Consider the following 25,345-nt stretch of genomic DNA (forward strand, 5'->3'; position numbering starts at 1 on the left):
TTATTTATTTATTCATTTTATTTATTTATTTATTATTTATTTATTATTTATTTATTTATTTATTTAGAGACAGGGTCTCCTTCTGTCGCCCAGACTGGAGTGCAGTGGCACGATCTCAGCCCACTGCAACTTCTGCCTCCCGGGTTCAGACGATCCTCCTGCCTCAGCATCCCGAGTAGCTGGGACTATAGGCCTGCGCCACCACACCTGGCTAATTTTTTGTATTTTTAGTAGAGAGGCTTTCACCATGTTGGCCAGCTGGTCTCGAATCCCTGACCTCAAGTGATCCACCTGCCTTGGCCTCCCAAAGTGCTAGGGTTACAGGCGTGAGCCAATGTGCCTGGCCAGAAAGCAGGACGTTAAAAGGTGTCATCCATGTGACAAAATAAGAAAATAGGAGTTATATTAATTGAATTTATGAGGAGAAATGAGAGAACTGCAAATAAGCATATAAATGTCAAACAACTGGAGGTGGAGAAGCAGGGATTGCAAGTAGACTATAGGGAATGGCCCATTTGCCCAGCTATTCGTCCTAGTGTGTTCACACTGTGCTATAGTTTGGACATGGTTTCTTTGACTCCTCCAAATCTCAGGCTGAAATGTAATCCCCAGTGTTGGAGGGGTGCTAATGGAAGCTGTTTGGGTTATGGGTAGGATTTCTCATGAATGGCTTGGTGTTGTCCTAGTGATAATGAGTGCTTTCTTGCTCTATTAGTACCCTGGTTGTTAAAAAGCTGGTTGTTAAAAACAGCCTGTGAACCTCCCCTTCTCTCTTGGTTGATTTCTGCCCGTGTGATCTCTGCATACACCAGCTCCCCTTTGCCTTCCTCCATGAGTGGAAGCAGCCTGAAGACTTCGCCAGAAACAGTTCCTGGTGCCATGCTTCTTGGGCAGCCTGCAGAACCATGCGCCAAAATAAACCCTGCCCCGAGTATTCTTTTATAGCAACACAAATAGATTAACATATCATAAACTGGGTGGCTTCTAAACAATAGAAATTTATTTCTCACAGTTCTGGAGGCTGAGAAGTGCAAGATCAAGATGCTTGCAGATTCAGTGTCTGGTGAGGGTCTCTTTCTGGTTCATAGACAGTACCTTCTTACTACGTCTTCACATGGTGAAAGGCCGAGAGGTCTCACTCGGGCCTCTTTTATAAAGTCACTGATCCCATTATCACCTCCCAAAGGCCTTGCCTTCTCACACCATCACCTTGGAGGCTAGGATTTCAACATATGAATTTTAAGGACACACAAACATGCAGACCATGGCACTGTTCTTTACCTTTAGGGAGAAAATCAAAATGATTAAAAGAGGTGATCTCTAGGGTACTGAAGTTGGAAAATAATGTAGTCTTTTTTTCTTTTTCTTTTCTTTTTTTTTTTTTTTTGAGACAGTTTCACTCTCTTGCCCAGGCTGGAATGCAGCAACACAATCTTGGCTCACTGCAACCTCCACCTCCCAGGCTCAAGCGATTCTCCTGCCTCAACCTCTTGAGGAGCTGGACTTACAGGAATGCACCACCACACCCAACTAATTTTGCATTTTTAGGAGAGATGAGATTTCACCATGTTGGTCAGGCTGGTCTCGAACTCCTGACCTCAGGTAATCTGCCTGCCTCGGCCTCCCAAAGTGCTGGGATTATAGGAGTGAGCCACCGCGCCTGACCTCAAATAGTGTAGTCTAAGGTCATACATAGGAGCTTTCACATTGGGCAAATTGCCAGGCACGGTGGCTCATGCCTGTAATCCCAGCACTTTGGGAGGCCAAGGCCGGTGGATCACCTGAGGTCAGGAGTTCGAGACCAGCCTAACCAACACGGTGAAACCCATCTTTACTAAAAATACAAAAATTAGCTGGGTATGTTGGCAGGCACCTGTAATCCCAGCTACTGGGAAGGCAGAGGTAGGAGAATTGCTTGAATCTGGGAGGCGAAGATTGCAGTGGGCCGAGATCTTGCCATTGCACTCCAGCCTGGGTGACAGAGCTAGATTCCATCTCAAAAAAAAATTGCCATTGCCTAACTTCCCTGAACTTCAGCTTCTTCTTCTATAAGGTGGGAAGGTGGGGTGACACCCTCCACTTCCTGGACTTGTATGAGGATTAAGTGAAATTATGTATGGCTAGAGTTTGGTAGAGCAGCTGGCACATGGCTAGATGTACTGGCTAGAGGGACGAGGCCCAAACTGATGTTAGGTCCAGATGCATGTCCTGAAGGAAGAGCAGAGACCTCAGATTCTTGGAGACCATCCAACCTACTGCTTTCCTGGCCATCGAGCACGTGGGGCCCAGTCTTATCCACAGTCACACAAGGAATCAGTCTGTGAGCCCAGGACTAGAACTGGCTCCTGACACCCAGCCCAGGGCCCTGCTGGCCACCCCTGCCACTTCTGAATCATCGACTACATTTGGCTTTGGACATGGAGAAAAGGGAGCGATTTGGGAAGAATGAAAACATTTCCTCTGTTCAAATTGTTTCTTTTTGTGCTGGCAAGTCCAAGGTGTTCTGACAAAGGTCAAAAGTATTTATTTTCTTGAATATCATGGGAGTGAGATTGTGACACAGATGAGGAGGAGTGAGGGGGAGGAAAGGAGGGAGGGGGAGGGCTGTTGCCAACTTCAATAGCTGAAAGGGCTTCTTTTTATTACAGGAAGTGTTTGGTTTGGGGGCATAGAAACAACCTCTAGTTTTCTATCAAAAGGAGCAGAAATTACCATCAGGAAAATCACAGTTTATGAACAGACTGACAATTCGGTAAAGGCTATGCTCCATGCGGCCCTGTCCACCTCCCCAGCTTGGCTCCCGTTCCTCACCCCCATCCAAGTTTTACCAGCCCACTGGGTCCTGACCCACTGCACTCCCTTATGCTGTTCCTCTGACTACACTGCCCGACCCCAGTGCCACCTCAGGCACTGTTCTTGACCTACCTGAGTCCTCCTCTAGGCCTCCTCTTCAAAGACCCTCCAGCTCTTCTTCTGCGTACATCACACCACATCTTTCTGTCTTTGCACTTACTAAACTGCCTCTAAATTGCCCCTACACCCATCTGTCTCTCCCAGTGGACTGCAGATCATATACTGGACCCTCAGGCTCAGGTCTGGCATTCAGACAGAATCCTGCTTTTTTTGGCCTGCTCCATTTGGGGCCACATGGTGTTTTTGAGCTGTTTGTGTTCATCTCCAGAAACTAAAAATTAAGAGATTTCACATTAAAATCCAGATTTTTGGCTTCTCTCAATAAACTGGAAATCCAGCAACATGGGTCCAGCCCTCCTAGCAGTGGTCCCTTTTGGATACAGCATGCCTTTTCCATTTCTTCACAGTCCCCACCACACCCTGCTGTCTCCCTGGCATTAAAGCCTCATGTCAGGAGCCATTTGTCATCATTCTTGCAATACTGTTCCTTCTTATAGTGGATTAATAAGAAAGTGAAGTATTCACGTTCCTTCCTCACACCTGACCCACTTCCCTTATTTATGTTACCAGACTAGAACCTATAGGTACCTGGGCTTTCAACCCTTGCACCAGGCTGAAAACTTCTTGAAAACAGATATAGGCTAACTGTAGTGGCTCACACCTGTAATCTCAGAATTCAGAAAGGCTGAGGTGGAAGATCACTTGAACCTAGGAGTTCGACACCATCCTGGGCAACATAGTGAGACCTCATCTCTACCAAAAAAAAAAAAAAAAAAAAAAAAATCAAAAAAATTAGCTGGGCGTGGCACCCACCTGTGGTCCCAGCTACCTGGGAGGGTGAGGTGGGAGGATTGCTTGAGTAAGGGAGGTTGAAGTTGCAGTGAGTCATGATTGCTCCTCTGCATCCAGCCTGGGTGATAAGGCCAGACCCTTTCTCAAAAAAAAAAAAAAGAAAAGAAAAGAAAAGAAAAGAAAAAATAGATACAGTGCTTCGTATCATCTCTGTAGCTCCAATAGCCAGCACAGTGCATAGCTCAGAGTAGGTCTCTCATAATGAATACAACTCTTGCTACTAGAAGAAGAGAGCCTCTTTATAAATTCTTTCATCTTCTTCATCATCCATTCTAAGGCGGGAAATTAAATAAAGAAAGAAAAATAAAATTAAAAAGAGAAATAAGCTTTCTGGTATTAGGCTGACTTGTCCCAGAGGCAGCAATGGGCATAGCCCAGACCCAGGGAAAGTCTTGATAATACTATCTAAGAAGCCAGGACACAAAGGAATGTGCTCTGGAGACTCTCCTGGCACTCCCTCAACACAGGGAGAAGAAAAACAAATTTTCCTTTGCTTTATGGTATGAGTTTATAGATTCTTGTTCTCTTTGACTGGTGACTCCAAGTATTCTGTTTTATCTAAGCAGTGGAGTGAAGGTCATAAACCGTCTGAGCAGGCCACCTGGGCGTCATAGTGAAGGCCATGGAATAAGCCATGCTAGGCACTAAGCAAACCTAGATAATGGACATCTGGGTTGCATAGCAACGGTCATGTGTAATCCTGAGTTATGAACCTGTTACAATTTGATTTAACTGTCTTTGTCCTGCCTCTGTATCCCTGCTTTCACACCTCTGTAAGCCTGCTTCAGGCTAGCCCACCCCTTTTTAAAGTGTGCATAAAAGTCAAGTGATGTCTTTGTTCTTGGCCCAGTCTTTGGATGTTAAGTCGGCTGGGTCTGTGTGCCCTCAATAAAGATATCCTTCTGTATACACCCCAAGGTCTCTCTCTGGTCCTCCTGATTCCACAACAATTCAACAACTATTTTCTGAGTTCACCTATAAGCCAATTTCCCTCCTCAGTGTTCTTTCTCTTTGATATCCTGGTACCCCTTGTAAACCCCTAATACTCAAACCCCTCCCTAGATTGCCCTTTCAGGTACCTCTTACAAAACTTTGATGTTAGCAGTTGCATAAGAGAAGATCACAAAAACCATTAATTAGTAGTGACAGTATTAATGTCAGTAATAAGTAGATATTAATATTATTTACTGAGAATTTCCCATGTATATCAGTTTGTTCTCACACTGCTAATAAAGACATACCTGAGTCTGGATAATTTATAAAGGGAAGAGGTTTAATTGACTCACAGTTCCACATGGCTGGGGAGGCCTCACAATCATGGTGGAAGATAAATGAGGAACAGCAAACTCACGTCTTACATGGCAGCAGGCAAGAGGGCATGTGCAGAGAACTCCCCCTTATAAAACCATCAGATCTCATGAGACTTATTCACTATCATGAGAACAGCATGGAAAAAACCCACCTCCATGATTCAATTACCTCCCACCGGGTCCCTCCCATGACATGAGGGAATTACGGGAGCTACAATTCAAGATGAGATTTGGGTGGGGACACAGCCAAGCCATATCACCATGTACCAAGAACTTTACATAGATTTCCTCACTCCAGCTTTACAACAACCCTGTGTGTTATTAGTCCTCATATTAGTCAGGACTGTAAGTTGCGAGTAGAAAGAAAAGTAACAACCAACTCTCAAATGGTTTAAGCCAAAAAGTTCATATAACTGAAAAATCAGATCTAGTATTCATGAAAGCATTATGTGGATGACATAATTCTAAGAATTTTACATGTATTAATTCTTTTAATCCTGTGAATAATATTTTAAGAAAGGTACTAATATAATTTCCATTTTGCAGACAGGGAAACTTGAGTACTGAGATCTCACAATGATAAGTCATTCTTACTAGCTGGATGCATCTGAACCCACTTTCTGTGTGTAAGGGAATTACCTACTTCATTCAACTCCTTGGAACCCAGAGGTCAATTCCACAGAGGAAGCAGAAAATGCCATGTTCACCTTGCATAGAGGACATCAGTGTGTGACTTAGGGTTGCCCATCAGGTGCATCTGCCGTGGACTTCGATTTTCAAACTCATATAGAGACTGTTCTCTGGCAGGTGTGGTGGGAGAGTAAGATCAAGCTCCAGAGATGACAATACAGTGAGGTTACGAGCAGCAATGGATGTCTGCAGCCAGAGGGCCAGAAGTGTCCCCAGGCCAATTCTGTTAGTGTGAATGGAGACACCATGCCTGGCTTCTCAACCTCTGAGTTTGGTTCCCCTGTGATTCTATAATCTACTGCACATGCTTTCAACAAAACTCATGTGAGTCAATATTCCATAATAAACTCCCTTACATATATACATCTATCCTATTAGTTCTGTCCCTCTAGAGAACCCTAATACCGTATCATAAAATAAATTAAAAATTAAAGAGGAAGAAACCAAGGATCAAAGAACTTAATTAATTTCTTTAGAGTCACACAGCCACGGAATAGAGAAGTTAGAATTTGAATGGCTCAAATTTTGTTTTGCTTTTTTTATTTTTTTGTTATTGCTTTTCTCATTTGGCTTGCAATAATGTTCTTAATTTTGTTTTTTCCCACTTTCCTGATTTAAATGCTTCCTATAAAAAATGAAAGTAACATTCTTTGAAATCTCATCAGCATATATTAACTACTGTTAACATTTTAGTGGGCATCTTTCATGTCTGTCTGAATGTGTATGGGCAATAGAAGTAACCTTTTTCATAAATCATAACAAATAATACACATTATTTTAATCAAGAGCACCCTTTATAAGTGTAATTTTTTTTCTTACCTATCCTTTTCCTCTTCCTTTTCCAACCTCCATTAATGTCCCTTACTTACTCCACACTTTCTGGCTCACGATAACCCCTGTTAACAACTGATGTGTACACTTGTAGACTTTTCTCCAAGCCAAAATAATTACACATTTCTTTATATAAGTCCTGTTTTTAACTCCTGCGACATTAATATTAAAGGACACTAATGCGCTGTGCACAGTGGCTCATGCCTGTAACTCCAGCACTTTGGGAGGCCGAGACAGGTGGATCATTTGAGGTCAGGAGTTCGAGACCAATCTGGCCAAAATCGTGAAGTCTCATCTCTACAAAAATAAATAAAACAGCCTGGCATGCTGGCATGCACCTGTGGTCCCAGCTACTCAGGAGGCTGATGCTGGAGAATTGGTTGAACCCAGGAGGCAGAGGTTGCAGTGAGCCGAGATTGTGCCACTGCACTCCAGCCTAGGTGACAGAGTGAGACCCTGCCTCAAAAAAGAAAGAAAGAAAGAAAGAAAGAAAGAAAGAAAGAAAGAAAAGAAAGAAAGAAAACAAAAAAAAGGAACACCAGTTGTGGCATTTGGGGCACCAGAAAGTAACTGTTGAAAGAGATTTCACCCATAGAAGGAGCCCTTCTTGACACCCCTAAAATTGCACTGCTGAGGTGATCTTCAGGTGAGCTCACCCGTCACAGTTCTGGAGTGAGTGTAAGAAGGCTGAGGGTGAACACCTCTGTCTCCACCAAAGAAACAGATCACCAGGCCCTCATCTCATGGTTTCCAGGTTTGCTTGCAGACCCGCCTGTGAAGCTCAAGGACCTGCAGAGTCACTGCTGTCTGGAGCTCCTGAATGCAGTCTAGCTAACCTTCCCTACCCTGAAGCCCTTCAACATCTTTTCTCCATTCCCTTTACGAGTTTTACTCTTCTTTCCCCTGCTCAGCAATTTTCACCAGTCCAAGGACCAAATGCTCTGCTCTCAGATCAATAGCCCGTGGGAAGTACTGCGGACAGTCTCCGAGATGCATCCCAGCTGCTCCTGCAGAGGAATCGCTTTCTTTCTGACTCAGTTTTACTTGAATTAAGCTTCTTCTGCTTTATGAAAGCAGCTTCCTTCCAGAACATGAGTTGACATTAACCCAGAACCAGAAAGAAATCAGTGGCTGGAACTTGTCTTATTCATCTCTGGGAAGGCCAGCTCTCCAGCAGGGGCTTAGGATTCTATTTCCTTTTTTGTTTCTTAATCATCATGTTTGAGAAGGCATTTAAAGATACTCTTTGGCTAGAGTAAGTGCTCAGTAAGCATTTGTTGGCAAAGGGATAAAACAATAAATGATGGAATAATCAGCATTCGGTAAATGGTTGGTGAAGGAGAAGCAAATGAGATAACACATGTGAAATTGATATGTAATCTGTGAATAGTGAAAAATTGTTCCTGGCCAGGCGTGGTGGCTCACACCTGTAATCCCAGCACTTTGGGAGGCCGAGGTGGGCGGATCACTTGAGGCCGGGAGTTCAAGACCAGCCTGTCCAACATGGTGAAAACCTCTCCACGAAAAATCCAAAAATGAGCCAGGCGTGATGGCACATGACTATAATCCCAGCTACTTGGGGGGCTGAGGCAGGAGAATCCCTCAAACTGGGAGATGGAGGTTGCAGTGAGCCGAGATCATGCCATTGCACTCTAGCCTGGGCGACAGAGCGAGACTCCATCTCAAAAAAAAAAAAAAAAAAAAACCCACCCAGAAAAAGAAAAGAAAAAGAAAAGAGACTGGACTGCAGCGTTATCTGCTGGCGCCATCTTCCGGAAACGAGTTAGCACAACAGGTCTATTTCTGCTTTAGCGGGACGTGAGGGCACTGGAAATGCTGGCAAGGAGGGGAAAAGAGAGAATGAATTTTAGCAAAATCTCTCCATCTTCTCTGTCCTGGATCTCCCAATTACTCTACCAAGATTATCAGTTTAATGTAATAGTACTACTAACATGCTAGCACTTGTTTTGAGCACCTAGCATGCGCCAGATACTGTGCTCAGTGTTTTACATGTGTGATTTCATCCTTGCAGTAACTGCAAGAAGTGTTTATAGTAAGTCCTCACTTAACTTTGTCGATGGGTTCTTGGAAACTGCGACTTTCAGCAAAATTATGTGCAGCATGTCCTCAAGTAATGTCCTTTCCATTGTGATTACGAGGGAAAAAATGGTTTCATCATACATCCTTTCACTTAAAGTTGCAGTTTCCAAGAAACTATCAACATTCAGTTGATATTAAAAACTGAGGCACACAGGGTGTATAGTGGACTTATCATCTCTCGGGTTACATATCTAGTTGGTGTTTGGGATAAGACTGAAACCCAGTTCTGTCTGACTTCAGAGCCTGTGGTGGGCTGTTGTGAGTCAGGTCCCAAGGACTCAGACTCCAACATGGAGATTTACAGTCAGGAAGACTATTGCAGAGTGCTGTCGGGATTACATCTGTGGAAGGGAAAAGTCAAACTGCAGTCAAACTCAGCAGAGGCCTTGGCTAATGCCATGGGGAATATGGAGCTGGGATGGCAAGAGGACAGGACCTTGGAATGTCCACATCGAACAGCCATAGAGGCTCAGCTGAGAGCTGCTAGCAGCCAATGCTCCCAGCAGCTGGCGGAATAAATGCCTCATTCTGGGGATGAGGGTCTTGGTGGCGTACCACAGTATGCACTGCAGAGCCCACTACCTATTCCCCATGAATTGCTCCTCAGATAAGGGAGATGGCTGGGAGGGAGACAACATCAGTGATAGGGTAGTGGAGGAGGAATTTAGAGAGTAAAAATGGTTTTGTCTGTCATCCACCCACCTGTGACCTAGGCTATGTATGCCGTCCAGCTGCAATAACCAATAAATTTTGGTCATTCACGTTGATATAGTGTATGGATTATTTTATGGGTTGCAAGCCATTAACAAAAAAATAAAATGCAATGTTCCACTGGCTGATTGGAGATGCATTCTTTTTTTTTTTTTTTTTGTAGTTAGCTATTTAATGAGGTTCTTAAGACATTTAGAACACCAATTTGTGAGGATAAATTCCATTCGTCAGAGCAAAAACAGATCGCAGGTAGCCCTGGAGCTGAGGAACAGCTTTGATTTTTGGTAGAATTTGTGAGTCCACAGCTTTCTGATCAATCTTGCGCTGCTCTGTAATCTCGTATTTCTCTTTCTCTGTGTCGAAGATCTCACCTTCCTGGTGTCTGGCTTCCGCAACTTCTTCTTCTTGAAGTAAGCATCAGTAAGATGTTTTGGGATTTTGACATTGCTGATATCGATTTTGGTTGAGGTGGCAATGACAAATTTCTGGTGTGTTCTTCGTAGAGGAACTCGATTGAGGACCAGAGGTCCAGTCACAAGTAACAAGCCACTAGCCAGCTGCTTCAGGAAAACCGCCCTCTTGCCCCTGTGGCGTCCGGTGAGGATGGTCAGAATGGTCCCGGGGGTAATGCTGGCTCGCAGTTCTCTCACGTGCTGACTGAAGGGTTTTTTGCCCTGGCTCAACAGCTTTCGAGGCACATCTTCAGTAGGATAATATCTAGGCATTTTGCGAAGTTTAACCACCCGGGTACCGCCGTTCTTGTCACCACCAACTGGTTTTGTAAGAGTTGCAAGAACCTTCTCCTTCTTTTTCTTTTCAACCTTGGATTTAGTGGCTGAGTGCTTCCTCTTGTACATGGCCTTTCTGGAATACATGGCAGATCGGGAATACCTGCCAATTCCTCTGACAAGGACAGGGTTGCGGCTGCAATGGGGCTTCCCCTTCTTGGGCTTCTTAGCCTTGGGGTTACCCTTTTTCACCTTGCCACCAGCATCAGCCTTCTTGGCTTCGGGTTTCTTCTCTTTATCTGGCTTCTCAACTTTTTCACCCGCCATCTTGCAAGATGGGAAAGAGCTGGAGATGCATTCTTTAACATTCTCAAACAAGAAATGGAAGAATTGGCCAGGCATGGTGGCTCACACCTGTAATCCTAACACTAACACTTTGGGAGTCCGAGGCAGGGGGGATCACTTGAGGTCAGGAATTTGAAACCAGCCTGGCCATCATGGTGAAATCCCATCTCTACTAAAAATACAAAAAAAAAAAAAACAAAAAAAAAAAAAAAAAAAAAACAGGCATGGTGGTGGGTGCCTGTAATCCCAGCTACTTGGGAGACTGAGGTAGGAGAATCGCTTGAACCCGGAAGTCAGAGGTTGCAGTGAGCCGAGATCGCGCCACTGCACTCCAGCCTGGGCGACAGAGCGAGACTCCATCTCAAAAATAAAAATAAAATAAAAACAAAAATAAAATAAAAAGGACATGGTGCCTTCTGCCCTGGGGTTAAAAAAATTTTTTTTAATTAAATTAAAAAGAGATGTATCTATTTGTATAACATGGAAGACCTCTAAGACATATTTTTGCATAAAGTAAGATTCAGTGCCCTAATAAATTATTTTAAAAATGATATCTATTTCTAGAGTTTTACATACACTATAAAAGTGTGGACTTTTTTTTTACTGACTCGCCCTATGGAAGGATTCTACATCCCCACCCCACATAAGTCAGGCATAGCCATATGATTTGCTTTGGCCAAGGGAATTTGAGTGGAAGTGACATGTGAGACTTCCAAGCAGAAGCTTTAAGAGGCTCCCCCATTCTCTCTTTTCCTTCTTCCATGAGATCAGCACGTTGCAGCTGCTTCTTCCAGCTGTGTCCAGAGATACAGCTGAATTAAACCCATCACAAACATGAATTAAGGTATAAATTTTTAGGCCGGGCGCAGTGGCTCACGCCTGTAATCCCAACACTCTGGGAGGCTAAGGCAGATGGCTAAGGCAGATGGATTGCTTGAGCCGGGGAGTTCGAGACCAGCCTGAGCAACATGGTGAAACTCCGTCTCCACAAAAAACACAAAAATTTAGCTGGGCCTTGTGGCACACATCTGTAGTCCCAGCTATTTGGGAGGCTGAGATGGGAGGATCACTTGAGCCCAGGAGGTCGAGGCTATGGTGAGCCACGATCATGCCATTGCACTACAGCCTGGGAGACTGAGTGAGACCCTGTCTTAGCAAAACAAACAAACAAACAAAAGACAAAAACTTTTATTATTATAAGACACTGAGACTTTGAGGATGTTGATATTGCAGCATAACCTAACCTACTATCACTGATAATACATGTTGCTATATATAATTAGATGTGGCTACTACTGGGGAGGAGAAATGGCATTGGGGGGTGGCAATCATACGGAATTTTGTTTTTAATCTTTAATATTTTAGTTTTCTTACAATAAAAATATATCCATGCATTACTGTGTAATAAATATACATTATTTAAGTAGGTATTTCCCTACTTAAAATTAAATGCTAAAAAATATCTTTTTTTTTTTCTTTTTTTTTTTGAGACAGAGTCTTGCTCTATTGCCCAGGCTGGAGTGCAATGGCACAATCTTAGCTCACTGCAACCTCCGCCTCCCGGGTTCAAGCAATTCTCCTGCCTCAGCCTCCCGACTAGCTGGGATTACAGGCGCTGGCCACCACGCCTGGCTAATTTTTGTATTTTTAGTAGAGATGGAGTTTCACCATGTTGTCCAGGCTGGTCTCAAACTCCTGACCTCAAATGATCCACCCACCTCGGCCTCCCAAAGTGCTGGGATTCCAGGTGTGAGCCACTGAGGAGTTCTATTTCTGATTAAAACTATAGACCTCTCTGAGTTAGGATCTCAGCCCTAGTTCCATTAAAATGAAAAGCCAAAATTGGTTGGATGTATAGCAAAGACCTTGAAATATCATAGACTGCCTTGCAATTTCAACTTCTCATTCAAGCCAAACAACTGCCATCTTTATCTTTGAACTTTACTTTTGAGCAAAATCAAAGTGGCTAGACTCCCTGATCCATTGCCTAGTGCCCAGCTTCATGTGTGTCAGATAGTTACAATGATGAGAGCAGGAGTAGCAGCAGCACCTCTGGCCTCTCAATCACATCTATGGTGACTTCGAAACAAAAGCCTCCTGGACTTCTGCAACTCCCGCTCTTCTCATGAATTTGTAACCACCTAATTCCCCATAGTCAATCCCTTTCTGCCTACAATACCTAGAGTGGTTTCTGTTCCTATCTCCTGCACAGAAGCATGACTTAGTACAGGTTGGAAGATAATATTCAGAAAACAGACACAAAGACAAAAAGATGAAAAATTGGAAGAAAAAGAAAAAAAAAACAGTAAAATTAGACAGCCATTCCAAGAGGTCTAAACATCTGAATAATCAGAGTTCTGGAAAGTGAAGATACAGAAAATGGGGAGAGGACAGAAGAAAATATTCAATAAATAATTCATGAAAACTATTCCAGCACTGAAGAAAGTATATTTTCAGGTTGGGAGAGATCACTGAGGAACAATTAGACGTTATGTGCCTCCTGAGATGGTGCCATAGAAAATACAAGTCCTGTTTATAAAATATTATTGCCAAAAACTGAACTGAAATCTAATCAGGCCTCTAGATTGAACTACTAGTTTACAGGACATTGGAGGGATGGTGTCACATTTTAAAACACCATGAAGGGCCGTGAGCGGTGGCTCACGTCTGTCATCCTAGCACTTTGGGAGGCCAAGTTGGGCAGATTGTCTGACCTCGGGAGTTCAATACCAGCCTGGGCAATGTGGCGAAACCCTGTCTCTACTAAAAATACAAAAATTAGCCAGGTGTGGCGGCACATGTCTGTAATCCCAGCTACTCAGGAGGCTGACGCAGGAGAATCACTTGAGCCCAGGAGGCGGAGGTTGCAGTAAGCCAAGATTGCACTCCAGCCTGGGCGACACAGCAAGACTCTGTCTCAAAAAAAGAAAAGAAGAGAAAAGAAAGAAATGAAATCTGAGCAATAACTGCCATGAGCTTGAAGGTGGATTCAGCTCCATGACCTCCAGAAAGGAATGCAGCCCAGCTGACACCTTAATTTTTGCTTTGTGAGACTCTAAGTGGAGGATTTCAGCAGACACACACTATACTCAGTCTTTTTACCTACAGAATTGTGAGATAAGAAGTGGGTTCTGTTTAAGCTACTAAATTTGTAGTAACTTGTTACAGCAGCAATAGAGAACGAGAATATAGAAAACTTGGCAAACAAACAAGAAACAAAAACTTTGTTAATATTATGGAAAACAAAAAGTTATATAATAAAGGGAAAGCCATCATGGAATACAACTGGGCAAGGTTGACAATAGTGTATTTACGGTCACAAAACTGTAAACACTGAATACAAATTTAACTAAAATTATCATATAATCATTTTGAAACGATGCATGGGGGCCTGGAGCAGTGGCTCATGCCTGTAATCCTAGCACTTTGGGAGGTGGGCAGGTGGATCACTTGAGCCTAGGAGTTCAAGACCAGCCTGGGCAACATGGTGAAACCCCATTACTACAAAAAATACAAAAAATTAGCTGGACACAGTGGTGCACACCTGTAGTCCCAGTAACAGGGGCGCTGAGGTGGGAGGATTGATTGAGGCCAGGAGGTGAGGCTGCATGAGCTGAGACCGTGCCACATTGCACTTCAGCATGAGTGACAGAGACCCTGTCTCAAAAACAAAAAACAAACAAACAAAAACCAAAAAAAGGAAAAGAAAGAAAAAAAGGATGCATAGGGAGGGACAGAACGTGACATTTACCTGTGGGATTTGGGGGATTTGGAGAAGATGCTGCATAGGGTGTAAAGAGACAGTCTTTATATTCCATAAAAATTACTCAATAGATATTGCTAAAAGTAAGAAAATTAGGGAATTACAAACTAAGTGCATAATTTTGGTAGCAAAAGGTGGTTGCTCATAGAAGCAGGTTACAGGAAAAGGCGTTAAAGACTTTTAAGGCCGGGCGTGGTGGCTCATGCCTGTAATCCCAGCACTTTGGGAGGCTGAGGTGGGCAGATCACCTGAGGTTGGGAGTTTGAGACCCGCCTAACCAACATGGAGAAACCCTGTCTCTACTAAAAATACAAAGTTAGCCAGGCGTGGTGGCAGGCATCTGTAATCCCAGCTACTCAAAAGGCTGAGGCAGAAGAATCACTTGAACCCGGGAGGTGGAGGTTGCAGTGAGATGAGATCACGCCATTGCACTCCAGCCTGGGCAACAAGAGCAAAACTCCGTCTCAAAAAAAAAAAAAAGAGAGACTTTTAAAACACACACATATAACAGGCCTTGAAGAACTATTTTCCTGTATCAACTATTCAACTATGTGCAGGTTTAGTCTTAAATAAGAATAAAATCTAATTTTAAAGCAATTGTCAACTCCAGGGGAAAAAAATTCCAAGTAATATATAAATAAATTGAAAGAATGCTGCAGTGGTATATGTATAAAATGATTTTAGAGAGCAAAATCTCTTAGTCCATAGTAGGAAGTCAATAGAAACTTATCCAAAATTGAGAATTTAAGAAGGAATTGTGGGCCGGGCGTGGTGGCTCACGCCTGTAATTCCAGCACTTTGGGAGGCCGAGGCAGGCAGATCATGAGGTCAGGAGATCGAGACCATCCTGGCTAACACGGTGAAACCCCGTCTCTACCGAAAATACAAAAAATTAGCCGGGCGAGGTGGCGGCGCCTGTAGTCCCCGCTACTCGGGAGGCTGAGGCAGGAGAATGGCGTGAACCCGGGAGGCGGAGCTTGCAGTGAGCAGAGATCACGCCACTGCACTCCAGCCTGGGCAACAGAGCGAGACTCTGTCTCAAAAAAAAAAAAAAAAGAAGGAATTGTGGTGTTTTTTTGCTTTGTTTTGTTTTGTTTTTTTGAGACAGAGTTTTGCTCTTGTGGCCCAGGCTATAGTGCCATAGTGTGACCTTGGCTCACAGCAACCCTCCTGGGTTCAAGTGGTTCTCCTGTCTCAGCCTCCTATAGTCCCAATTGTGTTTTTTGTTGTTGTTGTTGTTGTTGTTTAAGAAACAAAGAAACAGATGTTTATGTTATTTAGAACTATGAAGGCAAATAGCAGAAGTAACAGCTAAATGAGTTAAATGAGTTGAAAATCACCACCCGCTGGGAGAGGTTAGCAAAAGGATGATGGGTGGGGCACTGCCCTTTTCATAATGAAAACAAAATCATCTGGCTTTTGAAATTACGCATATGTGTTACTTAGACAAAAATAAGAATTCACATTGCATTGCTCTGAGATGTTCTTTTTTTTTTTTTTGTGACGGAGTCTCACTCTGTCGCCCAGGCTGGAGTGCAGTGGCGGGATCTCAGCTCACTGCAAGCTCCGCCTCCCGGGTTTACGCCATTCTCCTGCCTCAGCCTCCCGAGTAGCTGGGACTACAGGCGCCCGCCTCGTCGCCCGGCTAGTTTTTTGTATTTTTTTCTTTTTCTTTTTCTTTTTTTTTTTTTTTTTAGTAGAGATGGGGTTTCACCGTGTTAGCCAGGATGGCTTCGATCTTCTGACCTCATGATCCGCCTGCCTCGGCCTCCCAAAGTGCTGGGATTACAGGCTTGAGCCACCGCGCCCGGCCGCTCTGAGATGTTCTTGATTTTAAAAGACGTTTTATATACATATATAGTTTCATGTATTTCTAAGGATGTGGGTGGGAGGGGGGATGCTGCCAATTAAACCATGACATGCCACTGATGGTAAAACACATCATGATTTCAGATATGTTAAATATGAGAATATGCATATCTTTGACTCTGTGAAACAGAGTACTTTTTTAAAACAGATTTTTTGTTTGGTTGTGTTTTGAGGCAAGGTCTTGGTCTGTCACCCAGGCTAGAGTGCAGTGGTATGATCCATAGCCCACTGCAACCTCCAACTCTTGGGCTCAAGTGATCCTCAGAAAATTGCGGTCATAGGGTACACTGCTGGCCGGAAACCAGAGAGACAGGAGAATACACAGAATCACAGTTTACCAGGAGCAGAAGCAGCTGGAAACAATAACTGGTGGGAACATTTAAACAGTAATTATGAATTGCTGGAGGCTGAGTGTGGACTAGCTTGAGGGTTTAAAAAACCCAGGTGCCTGTTCTTGGGGGGTGGCTAGGGAGCGGAGGTACATTTTTGTGAGTTTGGCCTCCCAGAGTCCCACCAGTTTCTCGCAGTGAAGAACGGAACAAAATCCCCTCACACTTCGGACAGGAGTGGGGTAAAGAAACCATATGGAAATAAGCCCAGAGTGCTCTGTTCTCTGTAGCAAAGGCCTGCCCTCAATGGACACTACTTTACCAGCATCTTACTAGGCTAGGGGAAGGGCAATTAGACAACTACTGCCTCCTTTAGCTTTCCTGTCTCAAGTAGGGGGAGAAAAAAACAAAGCTAAGACATGCTTTTGGAGGTTATAGCCCAGGGACTCTGGCCCGTTAAAAAACAAACAAAAACCGGGAGTGGTGGCTTGGGCCTGTAATCCCAGCACTTTGGGAGGACGAGGCAGGCAGATCACAAGATCAAGAGATCGAGATCATCCTGGCCAACATGGTGAAACCCCGTCTCTACTAAAAATACAAAAATTAGCTGGACGTGGTGGCGCATGCCTATAGTCCCAGCCAGTCGGGAGGCTCAGGCAGGAGAATCGCTTGAACCCGGGAGGCAGAGGTTGCAGTGAGCTGAGACCGTGCCACTGCACTCCAGCCTGGCAACAGAGCGAGACTCCATCTCAAAAAATAATAATAATAATAAAACCCCAAAATGGAGATTTAATTATAAGATTAAGCTTTCCCCTCACCAATACCTCACCGCCACAGCAACAGAGCTCCATGTAAAAACAGTGGATTACAATTGAGAGAGCTGCAAGACACAAACCGGAATTCCTGAGTTTCCAGAGAAACTACAAGACAACAAGGGAGACAAAAACAAGAACATTTGAGGAAACTGAAGTCTCTGACACTTACAGTTACAGCAAACGGTAAACACAGCCTGACTCCTAGACAGACAAACAAAAAGCACCAAAGCCCAATTTACCTCTGTGACTATTAACTGATACATCATGCCTGACTGTCAACAAAATTTATGACACATTAACAGCAAGAAAAAACACTGTATGAAGAGACAAAGCCAGTGGCAGAAATTTTGGAATTATTGGATCAGAAATTTAAAATTACTGTGATTAGTGTGCCAAAGTGTCTAATGGAAAAAGTAGATAACGGCTGGGGTGCAGCGGCTCATGCCTATAATCCCAGCACTTTGGGAGGCTGAGGCCGGTGGATCACCTGAAGTCAGGAGTTTGAGACCAGCCTGGCCAACATGGTGAAACCCCATCTCTACTAAAAATACAAAATTAGCAGGCATAGCTCTATTAATTTTAGCCAAAGCAGACTTCAGAATAAGGGAAATGTCAGAGACAAAGATAAGCATTACATAATGATTAAGGGTGAGATCTCCATGAAGACCCAACAATTCTTAATGTGTATGTGCCTTACAACAACAGACCATCAAAATATGTCAGGCAAAGCATATAGAACTGCAAGGGGAAATAGGCAAATCCATTATTATAGTTGAAGACTTCAACATACCTGTATCACTAATTGACAAATCCAGTAGGCAGAAAAAACTAGTGAGAATACAGATGTGCAGTACCATCAATCAACTGGATGTGATTGACATTTAAAGACTATCCCCAAACAGCAGAATATACATTCTTCTCAAGCTCCTATGAAACATTAACCAAGATAGACTACATTTTGGACCATAAAACATATCTTAACAAATTTAAAAGACTAGCAATCATACAAAGCATAACACCAGATAATTAAACTAGAAATAAGAGAAAGCTGGAAAATCCTAAAATTTTGGAAATTAAACACTAGTAAATAACGCATAGGTTGGCGGGCCACGGTGGCTCACGCCTGTAATCCCAGCACTTTGGGAGGCTGAGGCGGGTGGATCACGAGGTCAGGAGATTGAGACCATCCTGACTAACACAGTGAAACCTTGTCTCTACTAAAAATAAAAAAATAAAATAAAAATTAGCCGGGCATGGTGGCGGGCACCTGTAGTCCCAGCCACTCGGGAGGCTGAGGTAGGAGAATGGCATGAACACAGGAGGCGGTGCTTGCAGGTTGAAGGAGATCGCGCCACTGCACTCCCACCTGAGCGACAGAGCAAGACTCCGTCTCAAAAAAAATAAATAAATAAAATAACACATGGGTCACAGAAGTCTCAAGAGAAGTTAAAAAATATTTTAAATTAAATGAAAATCAAAATTTGAGGGATGCAGGGAAAGCAGTTCTTAAAGGGAAATGTACTGTAACGAATGTGTGTATTAAAAAAGAAGAAAGACCTAACATCATTAATCTAAACTTCCACCTTAGGAACCCAAGAAAGGAGAGCAGTATAAACCTAAAGCAAGCAGAAGAAAAGAAATAAAAATTCAAACAGAAATCAGCGAAATTAAAAACAAGAAAATAATAGGAAAAATTGAGAAGACCACAGGCTGGTTCTTTGAAAGATCAGTGAAGTTGATAAATATTTAGCCAGGCTAATGAAGAAAAAAGGAAAGAAGAGATAAATTAATCATAGAAATAAAAGAAAGGCCAAGGCTGGGCGCAGTAGCTCACGCCTGTAATCCCAGCACTTTGGGAGGCCGAGGCGGGTGGATCATGAGGTCTGGAGATCAAGACCATCCTGGCCAAAATGGTGAAACCCTGTCTCTACTAAAAATACAAAAATTATTCAGGTGTGGTGGCGCATGCCTGTAGTCCCAGCTACTTGGGAGGCTGAGGCAGGAGAATCGCTTGAACCCTGGGAGGCAAAGGTTGCAGTGAGCCGAGACTGCACCACTGCACTCCAGCCTGCTGACAGAGCAAGACTCCAGCAAAAAAAAAAAAAAAAAAAAAAAAAAAAAGCCATCACTACCACTACTGATCTCATGAACATTAAAAGGATAAAAAAGAAACAGAAATAATTCTGGGGCCACAAATTTAACACCATGGATAAAACGGATCAATTCCTTGAAAGATACAAGCTACCAAAATTCACAAGAGGAGAAAAACATAATCTGAATAGGCCTATACCTATTAAAGAAAGTGAATCAATATGTAATAAACTTTCACAATAGAAAGTGCCAGACCAAGGTGGTTTCACTGGGCGAATTATACAAAATTTTTAAGAAATAAATGATACCAATTATCTGAAGATAAAAGCGGAGTGAATATTTTCTAACTCACTTTAGGAAACCAGCCAGCATCACCCTGATACCGAATCCACACAAAGACATTACAAGAAAGGAAAATTACAGATCAGTTTCTCTCATGAACACAGATACAAAAATCCTCAACAAATTATTGGCAAATCAAATCCAAGAATGTATAAAATAAATTGTGCACCATGACAAAGTGGGATTTATTCCAGGTATAAAAAGGTGGTTTAATATATCAAAATCAATGAGTATAATCTATCACAACAACAGACAAAAGGAAAAAAAATCACATGATCACATTAACAAATGCAGAACAAGCATCTGACAAAATCTAACACCCATTCATTATAAAAACTCTCAGCAAACTAGAAACAGAAAGAGAACTTTTAAACTCCATAAAGAATATCTACAAAAACCCTGTAATGCACAGCATTCTCAATGGTAAGAAATTAGATGCTTTCCCCTAAGATCTAGAACAAGGCAAGCCTGTCCCTTTCTACCACTCCAATTCAATATTGTACAAAAGTCCTAGCTAATGTAATAAGATAAAAAAAAAAATCAAAGGTATACAGATCGAGAAAGAAGAAACAAAACTGTCTTTGTTCACGGACATAATTATCTATGTGAAAAATCCCAAAAAGTTGGCAAAAACTCCTAGAACTAGTAAGAAATAATAGCAAGGTTGCAGGATAAAAGGTTATTATACAAAGTGAATTGCTTTCCTGCATACCAGCAATTAACTTGTGGGATTTGAAATTTAAAACACAATGCCATTTACATTAGCACAAAAATAAGTATAAATCTAACAAAATATGTACAAGTCTATATGAGCAAAACTATCAAACTCTGGTGGAAGAAACTAAAGAAAACCTAAATAAATTGATAGATATTCCATGTTCATGGATAAAATACTCAATACCGTTAATATATCAGTTCTTCCCTATTTAATCTACAGATTCAACATATTCCCAATAAAAATCCCAATGAGTAATTTTGTGGATGTTGACACATTCATTCTAAAATTTATATGGAAATGCAAAAGAACCAGAACAACCAACACAAAGATGAAGAAGAACAAAGTTGGAGGACTAACACTACCTCACTTCAAGACTTACAACAAAACTATAGTCATCAAGGCAGTGTGGTCTTGGCAAAAGAATAGACAAATAAATCAACGGAGCAGAATAGAGAATTTAGAAATAGACCCACACAAATAGTGAACTGATCTTTAAAAAGGAACAAAAGCAATGCAATGGAGAAAGGACAGCCTTTTTAACAAATGGTGCTGCAACAACTGGACGTCTGCACACACAAAAATGAATGTAGATACTTATAACTTTCACAAAATTTAACTCAAAAAGGCAAAAAACTACAAAACTTCTAAAAGATAACATAGAAGAAAATTTAGGTAACCTTGGGTTTGGCAATGAGTTTTTAGATATGAGAAAGAAAAGACACTTTTTATCTGAGGAATGTGAGCCCCTTTATGAGGCCGAGAAAGGCATTGAAATGTGACAGCACTCATGTCTCCTCCCAGCTGGAGGTAAGTAATCATTTCGAAGATGCCTGTTAAATGAATTATAAACTGACTATTGCCATCCAGAGTTGGGAATTAACCTAAAACACCCCATGCTGAACACCATAATGCATACTCTGTAGTTCAATAATGTATATAGCCAATCACTAATCAATGTTATCTCTGTAAACCAATGATAATTCCTTAAAAACAACTTTTGTAATCGTCCCCTCTCCCCTTTTTTTTTTTGGAGACGGAGTCTTACTCTGTCGCCCAGGTTGGAGTACAGTGGCACGATCTCAGCTCACTGCAACCTCCACCTCCCAGGTTCAAGTGATTCTCCTGCCTCAGCCTCTCAAGGAGCTGGGATTACAGGTGCACGCCACCACACCTGGCTAATTTTTGTACTTTTAGTACAGATGAGGTTTCACCATGTTGGCCAGGCTGGTCTCGAATTCTTGACCTCAGGTGATCTGCCCTCCTCAGCTTCCCAAAGTGCTGGGATTATGGGCGTGAGCCACTGCGCCTGGCCGCATCACCCTCTCTCCTAATTTGTTCTTTTTTCTTTAAAAACTTGAGCCTCTCTTTTGTTTTCTGGGGCACTTCCTAGTGTTTCCCTGGCTGCAGTCCTCAACTTTGGTCCAAATAAACTCTATATTAATTTTGCCTGAGTTTCTTTCTTTAGTTCAACATATGTAACATAAAAAACATGATCCATGAAAGAAAAATTGGTAAGTTAGACTTCATTAAAATTAATGCAAAGTCACTGTTAACAGGATAAAAGACAAGCTACAGACAGGAAAAAAAAATCTTTGCAAAGCACATATCACATAAAGGACTGGTATGCAAAATATACAAAGAATTCTTAAAATTCAATGATAAAAAAGCAAATAATCCAATTTAAATAAGTGAAAAAATCTGAACATACACCTAACCAAGGAAAATATACAGGTGGTAAATAAGCACATGGAAAGATACTCAATATTGTATGTCATGAGGGAATTGCAAACTAGAACAATGAGATACCATTACACACCTATTCAACTGGTTAAATTCAGAAAAACAAAAACACAAACAACAACGAAAAACCCTCACTATATCAGATGCTGGCATGAATATGGAGCAGTAGGAGCTGTTCTTGTTGGTGGAAATACAAAATAGTACAGCCCCTTTGGAAAACAGTTTGGTAGTTTCTTTATTTTTCATTTATGTATGTATTTATTTATTTGATAGAGTCTCATTCTGTCGCCCAGGCTGGAGTGCAGTGGCACGATCTTGGCTCACTGTAACCTTTGCCTCCTAGGTTCAAGCAATTCTCCTGCCTCAGACTGCCAAATAGCTGGGATTACAGGCACCTGCCACCACGCCTGGCTAATTTTTTTTTTTTTTTTTTTTTAGTTGAGACAGGGTTTCACCATGTTGGCCAGGCTTGTCTTGAACTCCTAACCTCAGGTAATCCACCGAATCTCAGCCTTCCGAAGTGCTGGGATTAGTGGCGCATTCTCGGCTCACTTCAATCTCTGCCTCCTGGGTTCAAGTGATTCTCTTGCCTCAGCCTCCCAACTAGCTGGGACTACAGGCATGTGCCACCATGCCCAGCAAATTTTTGTATTTTTAGTAGAGATGGGGTTTCACCATGTTGGCCAGGATGTTCTTGATCTTTTGACCTCGTGATCCACCTGCCTCGGCCTCTCAAAGTGCTGGGATTACAGGCGTGAGCCACCGTGCCCAGCAGCCTATTTTTATTTTTACTGTTTTTTTAGAGATGAGGTCTTGCTGTGTTGCCCAGGCTGGAGTACAGTGGCTATTCACAGGTATGATCCCACTACTGATCAGCACGGGAGTTTTGAGCTGTTCCATTTCCAACCTTGGCCAGTTTACCTCTTCTTAGGCAATCTGGTGGTCCCCTGCTCCCAGGAAGTCATCATATTGATGCTGAACTTAGTGCAGACGCCCAGGCAACATAGTGCACTGCCACCCAGAACTCCTGGCCTTAAGTAATCTTCCTGCCTCAGCCTCCTAAGTAGCTGGGACTATAGGCATGCACCACCACACCTGGCCAGTTTACTAGTTTCTAACAAAGCTAAACATCGTCTTAATGTATAATCTAACAGTCACACTCCTAGGTATTTACTCAAACAAGTTGAAAACTTATGCCCACACAAAAACCTGCACACAGATGTTTATTGCAGTTTTCTTCATAATTGTCAACAGCTGGATCAAGATATCTCTCAGTAGGTCTATTAGTTCCCTAAGCCTGCCATAACATAGGGCCACAAACTGGGTGGCTTAAAACCACAAAAACGTATTCTCTCACAGTTCTGGAGGCTAGAAGTCTAAAATCAGTGTGACAGCAGAGTCATGCTCCCTTTGAGACTCTGAGTAGAATCCTTCCATGACTCTTCCTGGCTTCTTGTGGTGCCCAGCAATCCTTAGTGTTTCCTGGCTTGCAGCTCATCACTTAGGATTTAGGGCACCAGCCACAGTGGATTACGGTCCACTTGAATGACCTCATTTTAATTGATTATACTGCAAAAGCCCTTTTCCAAATAAGGTCACATACACAGATACCAAGGGTGAAAGCTTCAACATATCTTTCTGGAGGATACAAGTCAATCCTTAAGAATAGGCTAATGGGCCGGGTGTGGTGGCTCACGCCTGTAATCCCAGCACTTTGGGAGGCCGAGATGGATGGATCACCTGAGGTCAGGAGTTCAAGACCAGCCTGGCCAACATGGCAAAACCTCATCTCTACTAAAAATACAAAAATTAGCCGGGCATGGGGGCATGCACCTATAATCCCAGCTACTCGCTTGAACCTGGGAGACGGAGGTTGCAGTGAGCTGAGATCATGCCACTGCACTTCAGCCTGAGCAACAGAGTGAGACTGTCTGGAAAAAAAAAAAAGAATAGGTTAATGGATAAACATACTGTGGCAGATTCATACAAGGGGATATTTTTGTTTGTTTGTTTGTTTTGGGTTTTTTTATTTGTTTTTGAGACAGAGTCTCACTCTGTCGCCCAGGCTGGAGTGCAGTGGCGCAATCTCGGCTCACTGCAAGCTCCACCTCCCGGGTTCATGCCATTCTCCTGCCTCAGCCTCCCGAGTAGTTGGGACTACAGGCACCCACCACCACACCTGGCTAATTTTTTTGTATTTTTAGTAGAGATGGGGTTTCACCGTGTTAGCCAGGATGGTCTCGATCTCCTGACCTTGTGATCCACCTGCCTCGGCCTCCCAAAGTGCTAGGATTACAGGCGTGAGCCACCGCGCCTGGCCACAAGGGGATATTTTTAAGCAATCCAAAGAAATAAGTTATCAAATCATAAAAAGTCATGAAGGAAACTTAAATCACATTGCTCAATAAAACAATCTAGTCAGAAAAGGCTACATATGGGCTGGGTGCAGTGGCTCACACTTTATTACCCAGCACTTTGGGAGGCCAGGGCAAGAGGATTGCTTGAGCCTGGGAGTTCAAGACCAGCCTGGGTAACATGGCAAAACCCCATTTCTATAAAAAATACAAAAATTAGCTGAGCATGGTGGCACATGCCTGTAGTCCCAGCTACTACGGAGGCTGAGGTGGGAGAATCACTTGAACCCAGGAAGTCGAGGCTGCAGTGAGCTGTGATTGTACTTCTGCACTCCAGCCTGGGTGACAGTGAGACCCTGTCAAAAAAAGAAAAAAAAAAAAAAAAAAAAAAGAAAGAAAGAAGGAAGGAAGGAAAGAAAGAAGAAAGAAAGGGCAACGTATTGTATGATGCAACTATATGACTTTCTAGAAAAGGTAAAACTATAATGTAAAAGGTCTGTGGTTGCCAAAGGTTGAGGTGAGGGGAGGGACTGAGGCATGAAGAGTTGAAGCAAAGATTTTTAGGACAGTAAAACTTTTATTTATATACGTGACATTACGCACACGTCAAAACCTATAGAACTATGTACAACATAAAGAATGAACTCCAATGTAAACTACGGACTTTAGTTAATAATGATGTATTGCCGGGCGCGGTGGCTCAAGCCTGTAATCCCAGCACTTTGGGAGGCCGAGACGGGTGGATCACGAGGTCAGGAGATCGAGACCATCCTGGCTAACACGGTGAAACCCCGTCTCTACTAAAAATACAAAAAAAACTAGCTGGGCGAGGTGGCGGGCGTCT

General features: G+C 42.8%; 1 pseudogene across 1 annotated transcript; it reads right to left on the bottom strand.

Moving 5' to 3' along the window:
- Positions 1-9,549: 9,549 nt before the first annotated feature.
- Positions 9,550-10,477, bottom strand: LOC117068814 (annotated as a pseudogene). Its single transcript, XR_004431249.1, has one exon. The product of XR_004431249.1 is annotated as a 60S ribosomal protein L6-like (transcript).
- Positions 10,478-25,345: the final 14,868 nt, after the last annotated feature.

This window comes from Trachypithecus francoisi, unplaced genomic scaffold (genome assembly GCF_009764315.1).
Source record: "Trachypithecus francoisi isolate TF-2019V2 unplaced genomic scaffold, Tfra_2.0 Lachesis_group21, whole genome shotgun sequence".
NCBI lineage: Eukaryota > Metazoa > Chordata > Mammalia > Primates > Cercopithecidae > Trachypithecus > Trachypithecus francoisi.